We start from the raw sequence: 11,884 nt of genomic DNA on the forward strand, positions 1-11,884 counted from the left end.
TTTTCAAAACTAGCTCATTTTTGATATATGGCAAAGGGGGAGAGTAGAGAAATTCTAAAGAAAAAGGAAACCCTGTATTAAGGGGGAGCTTCACAAAAAGTTTACAAAAAGTTTAAGTGTTAGCTTAAGTTAGGCGTTCATTTGAATTTAGATACTTAAGCTTGCTTAATATACTTATGCATGTGTTTTTTCACTTAACTTTGAATCTGGGTTGCCATAATCAAAAAGGGGGAGATTGTTGGTGCGGGAAGCATCCGACGATCGAACCTGAATTTTGATAATGGCAAAGGATTCAAAGTTAAGGGTTGTTGTAATCTGACATGGTTGAATGAGTATTTCAGGAAAGTCCTAGCTGCGGTTAGGCAAAGGGAAAAACCCTAGGGGGTGGTAACCCTAGGTCATAGGGGGTGGTAACCCTATGCGAAAAGTCTTGGCAGGTCGATAGCTTCAGGCAAAAGTCCTAGGGGGTGGTAACCCTAGGTGGAAAGTCCTGGTGTCGCGAACCAGGTGAAAGTCTGGACTAGCCGGGAAGCGGATGTCCAGCAGAAAGTCCGGAAGCATCAAGTGCTGAGCAAAAGTCCAGTCGATCTGGAGGATCGACTGGCAACAGGTAAATCTCCTAAGTGGAGTAGGTGAGGAAGAGGGAACAGTAGGCGTCGGGTCGACCTAGGATTTCCGGTTGGAAATCCGAAGTCAGACTCGGACAGTCCGAAGACTGTCAATTCTTCTTTACGATGTTTTGTCTTATTCTAACACTGTCTTGCAGGGGATTTTGCTCGGACTAACCTTTGTTTGCAGGTGAGGAATCTGCTGAAAAAGGCTGTCCAGGCGCTCGGAGGTCCGGGCGCCCGGAACAGGTCCGGGCGCCCGGGACCAAAGTTTATCCCCTGCGCGAAGTTGACACGTGCAACATCCTGGTTGGCTGGCCACGTCACACTCCAGGCGCCCGGAAGGGATCCAGGCGCTCGGAACATCATATAAAAGAAGGGTCAAGGTGCAGCTTCAAAAAAACAAGAATCTAAGTAATCTCCTTGCGACAAGCTGCTAACGACTCGATCCAGAAAGTGCTGCAACGACACCCCGACAACCCGGAGCTTCGATTTAGTCTTTTGTTGTCGGTATAATCTGTTTACTGCTTTAAATTATAGTTAATCTGTAATAGTTTTATCGTGCTTATAGTTGTTGCCCACGGAAAGCGATCAAGGATCGCGGGCCTTCGAGTAGGAGTCGCTTCAGGCTCCGAACGAAGTAAATCTTCCTGTCTCTCTGTGTTTGTTATTTCTTTATTCCGCTGCGTTTTTACTCGTTTGTTTTACGAATCGAAAGAAATAGCCACGAACGCTATTCACCCCCCCTCTAGCGTCATCTCGATCCAACATGAGCAACAGTTTCTTGATAAATTCTATCCACCAAGCAAAACAGCTCATATGAGGAATTTAATTGCAAGCTTCAAGCAAACTGACTCAGAATCTCTTTTTGAAGCATGGGATAGATATAATAGTATGCTCAGACAATGCCCACATCATGGGTTGGAAAGATGGTTAGTGTTGCACACTTTTTACAATGGTATCAACTATCATACCAAAGTGTCCCTTGATTCAGCTGCTGGAGGGGCACTTATGAATAAAAGTTTAGATGAAGCTGAAGAAATTATTGACAGTGTAGCACAAAATCATCATCAATGGGCAAATGAAAGAAGTGGTGGCTATTCTTCTGTAAACCCAACAATTAAAGCATCAGGGAAGTTTGATGTAGATGCAGTCACTCTTTTGTCTGCAAAATTGGACGCTCTTACAAAGAAATTTGAAAATATGGGGACTAGTGCTAATATGGTCAATGCTATTAGTACATCTTGTGAAGTATGTGGGAGTTCAGAGCACTCAAATGACTCATGTCCATTGGGAGCTATCACTGCACAAATCAATCAACTGGAACAATGTGATGCAATCTTGAGTTACAATCAAAGGAAGAATAACCCATACTCAAATACTTATAACCCTGGATGGAAGAGCCATCCCAATTTTTCTTACAGAAATAATCAAGATCAAGGACCATCTATGGGGGTAAGACCAAATTTTCAAGCTGGGCAACAAAATTTTCAACATCTATCTTCTCAAGGCTTACCAAAGTCAAATATTGAAAAGATGCTTGAAGAAATTATCTCAAGTTAGAATGAAATGAAGCAAGATTTAGCAAAGCTCATTCAGAGAATGGATAATTCTGATAAGCATCAAAAGATCCAGGATAGTCAAATTGCCCAACTAGCTTCCTCATCATCCAGAGCACCAGGACAACTTCCAGGAAAACCTGATGTGAATCCTATGGAGCATTGCAATAGAATTGAGCTTAGGAGTGGACGGATCTTGGGAGACTCCCAAGTGACCGCTTCAAAAGGGATACAAAAAGAAGAAGAGCTCTCTCCTCTTATACCAAATCAGATTCAAGCTAATGAGGAGAGTACCATTGAGGTTGAAGAGACTCTTCCACTGAACCATCAGAGCAAAGCTGTCCCTTTTCCTCAGAGACTTACAATGCTCAAGAAAGATGAAGAATTTGGCAAGTTTTTAGAAAAAGTTAAGGAAATTTGTGTAGAGGTACCTCTTATTGATGCTATTCTTCAAATGCCTAGATTTTCTAAATTCCTGAAGGATCTCATGTCAAACAAGAGAAGAAGCGGAGAGGTTGAGACAATTACGTTTAGTGAGGAATGTAGTGCTATTTTGGAGAAGAACACTTCCCCAAAACTAAAGGACCCAGGGAGCTTTTATATTCCTTGCAACATAGGAAAAGAATTTTTTGAAAAAGCTTTTTGTGATTTGGGGGCAAGTGTTAGCCTCATTCCCTATTCAATTTGTAATAAATTAGGTCTCAAAAACATTAAACTTACTACTATGGCACTTCAACTTGTCGATCATTCCTGCAGGTACCCTTTGGGTATTATAGAAGATGTGCCAGTAGAGGTGGATGGGAATGTTATTCCCACAGATTTTGTCGTGTTGGACATGGAAGAGGACCCCAGGATTCCTATCATATTAGGAAGACCTTTCCTTACTACAGCTGGAGCTATAATTGATGTCAAAAATCATAAGCTTTCTTTGGTAATTGGTAAGGAAAGGTTGGAATATGATCTATCTAATATCTCTAACCATGTCTCGTCTCTTTTAAATGCTTGTAGCAGGACAAGCATTTATAAACTTGAGGAATGGAATTTCCATCCTCATGGAAGGCCACCAAACGAAGGAGAAAATGTGGTGGAAGATGTTGGGAGAAGATCTCCCAACAAAAACGAAAAGTATATCTGTCCTCCAAGGGCGAGGAAAAGAAGTGAATGATCAAGTTTGGTCGAGCTAAAGACCTTAAACAAGCGCTTCTTGGGAGGCAACCCAAGGGTTCTTTTAGTTAGTTTTGATTTGTATTTTAATTTCTTTTAGTTTGATGCATTCTTTTGATTTTGTTTTCAGGTTAGGTGCAAAACAGAGCCAGACCGTGTGCTATACACGGCCAGGTAAAGGTTGCAGAGAAGGGAAGTGTTAGGGCCGTGTCATCCAGACACGGCCGTGTGGGATCTCCCGAGGAGAAAAAGGTATAGGTCGTGTCCCAGACACGGCCGTGTAAAGAATCCCGAGAAGAAGGATGGAGAGGCCGTGTCCCAGACACGGCCGTGCGAAGAATCCAGAGAGGGAAGAGGGGGAGGCCGTGTGGATCTGCACGGCCCGTGTAGGAGAGTTATTAAAGTCTTCTTTCTACCTTACACGGCCAGATCTTGGCCGTGTTCCGCACACCCCCAACTCTCCAAAACATATCTTTCTCTCCCGATCTCTTAAAAACTCCTCTCTAATCTCTCAAGATCTCTTAGATCCGATTCTCCTCCTTTCTAAGACTTGGACTTTTTGTTCTCCTAACATAAGATCTTTGTTCTTTGAGTTCCATTTTTCCAACTCTAGATAATTCTTCCCCTATCTAAACTCATCAAGATGTCCAATATTTTGAAGAAACTTCGCAAAGGAGGTGGTGGATCCAGTGGAGACAAAGAGAAGGAGCCGTCAAGGGACAAAGGAAAACAACCAGTGAAGGGCAAAGGCAAAAGGACTTCACGCAACGAAGGTAATGCCAATGAATTCAATATTGTGTTTAGAAATGATGATCAAGTAACTAGATTTGCAATTCTTGTCAATAGAAAGATAGTGTGTACTAGATATATGGACCCAACTGTTCTTGATATGCTTGGAATTAGGGAAGATGTAGATTTGATGATTGGGTTTTTGGATTGGAGTGATATTATGTACACACATTTGCCTACATATCCTCGTCTTGTTTTGGAATTTTTAAGTTCATTGGATGTCCATTTTACTAATGAAGATGATTATTTTGGAAAAATCTCTTTTAGACTAATGAATCAAGAATTTCTATAGGCATTTAGTGACTTTAATTCTTGTTTTGGATTAACCACCGGTAGCCCTCGTAGGTTTGATCCAAGGTTTAATTGGAATCATTTTTGGAATACAATAACTGGGTTAGATCAACCTTATGAGCCTTCAAGAGCTAAGGCCTCCCATATGCAAAACCCCATCTTTAGGTATTTACATAGAGTCATGGGTAAAACTATTTTTGGTAGGGGAGAGAGTGATGGGGTGGTTAAAAAGATAGAGATTTATGCTTTATGGGCTATGCTTTATAAGGTTGAATTTGATTCTGGTTTTCATTTTGTTCAAACCTTATTAAGATCTGCTAGGGCATCATCGGGATCAATTGTTTTTGGTGGTTTGATTACCCGAATAGCTTATAATTTAAATCTTGATGTTGATTGGTTGGAAATAATTCATGGTAATGACATGATTGACATTGATGCATGTCTTGCTATGAAAATGATCGTTCGGGATGAGAATGGTTTCGCGTTTCCTAGGAGGAGTGGTTCTCCTTTACCCCTTCCTTTTCCTAAACGAACTACTATTCGTAACCCGGCTAATTGGGTAATTTCTGAGTTAGATTTTGAGGATAATCCTTCTATACCTGGAGACACTGAGCCACATCATGAGCCCTCGTCATATGGACACCCGCAGCCTTCTAGTTTTATGGAGCCTGCTAGGCATTCTTTTGCATATGGCACGGGATCTTCTAGGTTTGATTTTTCAGATTTTCGTACGTCTCTAGAATCGCTTCATGAGAAGCAAGATTCCCAACGAAAAATGTTGGAGGGGCGCTTCTCTTTATCTGATGATCAGTTTAGGGAGGTATAAAATCATTTTCAGTTTACGAGGAATTTTCAAGGTCAAGTGGCTGAGTTTGTGCAGGATTATGATACTGATCAGGCAAGGATGAGAGATTTTATGCAGAGCATGATGCTTACTAGCCAACACATAGATGCTTTATATGAGTATCATAGATCTTTGGGTGAGATTCCAGGTTTTCCTAGTTTTCCTATTGGCCAACCACGTCGTAGACCTCCTTTCCCTCGTCCACCTCCACCTCCTCCACCATATTGATTTCATCGGGACGATGAAAAGTTTAAGTCTGGGGGGGTGTCATGTACTGTTTAGTTTGGTTTTCATTTTCAGTTTTTAGTTTTTGTTAGTTTTTCATGTTGGTTCTTGTTGCTTTATTTTGCTTGTTTTTGAAATAATCATGGCAAAAAAAAAAAAAATTTTGAGAACATCAATCTTCACTTATATGCTTTCTTGGATTCAAGTGAAATGTTAGCACGATTATTGTCTTGATTCATGGTGTTCGAATGATGCTAGTAGTAAACTTTGTGTAGTTTTTTTTTTCTATCTTGGGAAGCATTAATAAGCTGAGAATCTTATGGTGATGAGTTTTAGTTTTGGTTCAACCTTAAGGATTTTAACTTCACTACACTTGTGCTTGATGCTTAAATAGTTGATGTCATTGAAATAGTCATGATTCATCTTGTTTGCTTAGTACTTGGTTTCCATGGTGATTTCTCAACTTTCATTTTGGTTACTGGATGAGGCTCAAATCATTAAAGCTCATTTGGAAAAATCAAAATATCCCAACATGTGTGCTAAAAGTACATTTGTGAATAAGTTTTGCACAATGCAAACACTTAAAAAAAATAAATAAATAAGGGATATAAAAAACAGTTGTCATGAGTGGAATCTAGCAAGTCACCCCTTTGAGACCGAGTTAGGTTACTGGGGAAATGACTGCTTAGCTTCCCTTGAGATTGAGTACACCTTTGAGACCTTGGGTTAGTTGAGAAATATGAACCAAGTGAATGGTGAGTAAGTGTCTATCACTGGTTACTTGTCTTTCACTGGAAACACTAGGAATTCATATTTGATGACGACTTGACTAGGACATGGATTGAAACTTGAAGGGTGTTGAGTTACTTTTACACTGTGCACAAGATTCTTATGCTTGAACCATACTTTACTTGTTTCCATGATCATGCTTGTTAATGAAACTTTTTGATAGAGTTAGGAAAATGCACTAGGTTTTATGAATGTGTTGTAGAACATATGAATTTAGACTGCGGCATTTTGCTTGAGGACAAGCAAAGGTTTAAGTCTGGGGGTGTGATGTGCGTAGATTATATACTCTTTTATGCATATTTTTACGCACATTTACATACTTTGAGCATGCTTGATCTATGCATTTTTATACTTCCAGCTTTCCTTTTAGCATATTTACTCTTTTGGTTCGGAGATATGCTTTTTGTGCATTTTCTGTACACAGGAGTCGATTTGGTGAAGAATCTACATCTTTGGGCAAGCCTTGGAGGAAACAAAGGGAGAAAGCACCAGGCCGTGTATCTCACACGGCCCTGCACTGGTATGGAGCTCGGGCCGTGTGGAGTTTAGCACCAACAGAAGAGGAAGATGACATGGCCGTGTGAACCTCACACGGCCGTGTCAAGATTTGAAGCCAACAAGAGCAGAGGCCTTACATGGCCGTGTGGATCTACACGGCCGTGTGAGGTTTCCAGAAACCAAGCAGGTTGTGGCCGTGTGCACCACACGGCCGTGTAGCATTTCCAGAGAGCAGAAGGGTCCTGGCCGTGTGAGTCACACGGCCGTGCAGCTTTGGCAGAGAAGGAAGTGGACATGGTCGTGTGAATCTCACACGGCCGTGTCACGGGGCCGTGTGGCGCCCGATTCCCTCCTCTATTTAAACCCTCCTTCATGAATTGAAAGGGGATCTCTCCCCCTTTGGGAGAAGGCAAGATTTGGTGGTTTCCTCCCATTCTTGGGAGGATTTCTGGGCGATTCTAAGGGAGTTCTTGATGATTTCGACTCCGGAGCGAGGATTGGATCCGAAGACGAGGCTTCTTCATAGATAAGTTTTCTCTTTCCCCCTTTTCTTGGTTTCTTGGATTGGGGATTTAAGAAATGCTTGTAATCTTCATTTCTTCGGATATTCTTCCTCGATTCATGGAGTAGATCTTGTATTCTAGGATTAAGGGAGTATTTGTATGATAGATTGATGTAATCTCTTATGGATTTGCCATTTTCTTGTTTCAATGACATTGTCTTGCTTGTATCAATTAGATCTTGAATGATTAATGGTGGTTTGTGCTTAATTCTCATTCTTGATTGATTGTTTGGATTTCTTGTGGACTTTGTAAAGATAAACTCTCACTCGATCATCCGAGGGATCCACGTGACAGGTGCAAGCCCGTGTAAGGACGTTTGAGAGATAATCTTGAAGAGGAAATAGGAATATTCAAGAGAGTAGGATGGATTTTGTGATTAGTTTCTTGTATCTTGATAGATTAATAAGTTGTGGGCTTCTATGTTGATATCCGAGGAAGGCATAGTAATAGGTGCGCTTCTGTGTAAGGACAACGTAGGTTCACGTCTAATTGATCATATTTAGATACATTTCTCAGTCCTTAGCCGGTTATCTATTGCAAGAGAGAACCGGCAACTTTCTACAAGTGTTTGGCAATTGAGGGATAAGAATTGGTGAACCATTTACATTCAAGAAATCTTACAAAGAAACCAAAACTCCTAGAATCTCCCTTATCATAACCCAAAACACTAAACTCTTGTTCGTTGATCTATAATATTAGATTTGTTTACCTTCACTTTGCATTTGAAACGATTGGATAGTTGTTTAGCTAATTCGCATTGAGACATTTCTAGTGCTTATTCCAGTCCCTGTGGATACGATAATCTTTTATATTACTTGCGACATTTCCGTACACTTGCGGAGCGCGACACCTAATCCAAAGTCTGTTATAACCTCAGTCAAAACCATGATGTGAAATCACTAAACTCCATCAAATACTACACTCAGAGATATACCATGAGGTCCGGTAATCTCTCTAGAGTATAATCCTACTACTCAATCCAAAAGAATCCGCCCTACAAATCGATGGCTAGGGCGCAAAGTCGTCACCCAACAATAATTACCCAAACCAAATATCCTCTCCAAGTCTTGGATAATCCTGCAACAAAATCCGTCAAACATGCTCCCAACTTCGCTCCAGTATCCGAATCAACAGAGACAATCCTGCTAGTCAATGATATTCAGCCTCCACGTGCTGACACACTAGACATCAAGCTACAAAATCCGCAATGTCTTCCTTCATATCTTTCCACCAATCAGAATGCTCCCAGTCTCCATACGTCAGGTGTCAACCGAATGTATCACAAATCCAGATCAATGTGTTTCCTGCAGTAACTCCTCCTGGATAAGAAGTGATGCGAAAACACACATAATCTTCCATAAAAATCAAAGAATCTCATTCCCATTCCATACTCATTCGGTATACTGGCATGAGACTGCTCCGCCCATGCTACATCGGAACTGCACCAAACCTCGGGTATGATACATTTGTGTAGAGTACAAATCCGTCAACACTAGAAAGCATAACTAAGACGGTGCAATTAACAACTTTTCGTCCAACTCCCAAAAATGATCTTGTAAGCATCCGTCCAGTCAAGCTCTATTCCTTCCTAGACAGTCCAATCAACGACATATCAATGCTAGCGAAACCCTCATCAATCTCCCGTAATATCTAGCCAGACCAAGGAAGCTACGAGTCTCCTGTATAGACTACAACTACTCCCTACTGATAAAAGCTTCTATCCCCTATGGATCCAATAATATCCCTCTGGTAGAGACAACGTGTCCCATAAATCTCGCAGAAAACAATCACAATGCGCACTACTAAACTTCACATATAGATGTTCCCATCGAAACATCTCTAGAACTATGCGAAGATGGTGTACGTGATCCACCTTGGATCAGGAATAGATCACATCATCGCCAATGAAGATAATGAAATCTAATCCAAACGCCCTAGGAATACCAAATACATCAAGTCCATGAAAACATCTAGGCACGGTATGCCTAAATAGCAACACCAAGGACTCATAATATCTGTACAAGTACACTCAACCGTAAGATCTCCAACAACAAACCTATGATCGGATCACCAACAACAAGTCTGTAATCTAATCACCAACTATAAATCACCAAATCCATAAATATCACAAACATACTACACTCCATGTCACTATCAACAAATAATCATATCACCACACCTGATCTCCTCATATCTATCCATCAAAATCATCCTCAACATCAATTAATCATACCAGATAGTTTCCTAAATATTGATAGAGAAAAAGGAAATCATCCAACCTTCAACACACACTACCAACAAACTAAATGTATCCAGATAGTCTGCCAAATCTCATCATATCATCCTTTCTGATAATCAAATATCCACAGTAAAGAAATGTCAATCCAAAGTCAAAGGATCACCCAACCTTCTGACTAAGAGTCTACCCATCTAGAAAGTATCTCCACAACTCTCATAATTATCCCATATATGTCCCTCGACAAATATCGATAAAAGGTCAAATCCTCTAATCTGAGATATAAACTACAATATCTGGTAAAATTATCACGTGGTCAAGGTCTTGAGCCACCTGATTGAGACAATGTTAGCTGAGTCGTCTAACCCTTGTCTTGTACCCCATCATACTGTGATTGCTCCACCCTGTGGTTCAGCAACCTCCAGTATCGAGCAATGAACACAAAGATAGAGGAACGCTACAAATAAATAGTTGATCAAAATATCTGTCAATCGACTCTCTACCCCTCGAAGATCATCATATGAAAATATACCTAGTTACGGTCGGACCTCCTAGGTATTACTCAACTAACACCACTTCCTCCGCACCATTGCGGGGTATATATCCCTAAGTACATCATGGATATCTAATTATATCCAATAGTTCCATGAGTCAGGATCTCCCATGGAATAGCGTTAGGCGAGTCGACTGATCATCGCCTTATAATCCATCATGCTAACGAAGAAGTAGAGAACTACCCTCTCTCCAAACACCTCCAAGAGATCACTAAGTGATGACCTGACCTCAAAAAAGCATTCTCTGCTTCTTCCTTCACGCGGTACCGGGTCACGTAAAGGTTAAACAGCTAACTTCAACTCTCCTACGTCAGTACAAAACATATATCCAAATGTACTCTCCAACTCATACACACTAGTAACGATTCTATCTCATAAGTGTTAAGCATGTAGCCTTACACTTTTCCCACATCAGTGGAGGTATCCTATCCGAATGTACCTTCTAAGTCATCCTATCAGGTACAAACAGTCCATGGTCAAAGTCCCCATGGAATAGGATACGACAACCCTCTACAGGTTGACCAAGCCGACAATGGTATACGGCTAACTCAGTCCTTCCCATGACTGTACAAGTCATGTACTCAAGTATGTCTCCCAAAATATCTAACCAAGAACGAGTATCCCAAAGATAGGAATCTCTAAAAATAGAGTAAGTTGATCTTCTACCGATCGGATCAACATAAACAAATCGATCAACTACTATATGATCCAACAAGAGTATATCAATTCTCCACTAATCAAACTAAGGTAAATGATACACAACTACCTAAGTCAACAAGGGTAAATCGATCATCTACCAACTGAACTAATAGGATCACGAAACCAACTAAGATAAGTCAAACCCCACTGCACAAGTCAAACATGAGTATATAGATACCCCCCACTACCCAGCTAATAATAACAAAGACAGGTATGTGACTCTAACACTCAACCAACTAATAGTAACAAACACCAAGACTACTAGTAGTATGATATGATGAATCTCCTGAGACTGTAATCCTTGATCTCCAGTAGGTCAACCGTGATCAGTGACTGACTCAACACATGATATGCATGCTACAAATAATAAGACAGGTACTAGCAGAAGAGTACTAACACATGTCATAACAACTATCATGGACAACAGTACATATACCAACAGAAATGTCTGATAACAATATGCATGCATACCTCCTATAGCCTGGAGATGTCCTGCTGCTGCTTAGTCCCAAAACTCGAAAAGTCACATCAAGAGAAACCAAAACACAAAATCTGAAAACACGAATAACAAGCATCGTACCTGCTCTAATACCAATAATTGGTATCAGATTAACTCAAAAACAGAACACAAAACAAAACAGGTATCGTACCCGCTCTGATACCACTAAATTGTCACGCCCCCAAAGGAGGAGTATCTGCCAGACAAAAATCCGGCAGCATCTCCCCTGTATCGGTGACAATCTGAAGCATCAATACAAGCAAAATACATCAGCCACATGCGGCTGGGATATTTATATACACAACCACGCAGTTATAATAACAACCCACTCGGCTGAAATGAAACAATCACAACCACACAGTTATATATAAAACAGCTCACACGGCTGTACTGAAACACAGCGGAAAAATGAAGGAAAGCCCACACAAACCAAATAAATACAATGTATGCCGGCACGGCTTAAACACAAATACAACAACAAAACCATAAGATAGCTACATGACTACACATAAATACAATGACGAAAATAATAAAAAGATATACAAAAGAAAACAAGCACGGTCTTC

General features: G+C 40.6%; 1 non-coding gene across 1 annotated transcript; it reads right to left on the reverse strand.

The window, feature by feature from the left end:
* Window positions 1-1,425: 1,425 nt before the first annotated feature.
* Window positions 1,426-1,531, reverse strand: LOC122025942. Its single transcript, XR_006123945.1, has one exon. It is a non-coding gene; the product is annotated as a small nucleolar RNA R71 (small nucleolar RNA).
* Between the last annotated feature and the right edge of the window lie 10,353 nt (window positions 1,532-11,884).

Source organism: Zingiber officinale, chromosome 9B, assembly GCF_018446385.1.
Source record: "Zingiber officinale cultivar Zhangliang chromosome 9B, Zo_v1.1, whole genome shotgun sequence".
Classification (NCBI taxonomy): domain Eukaryota; kingdom Viridiplantae; phylum Streptophyta; class Magnoliopsida; order Zingiberales; family Zingiberaceae; genus Zingiber; species Zingiber officinale.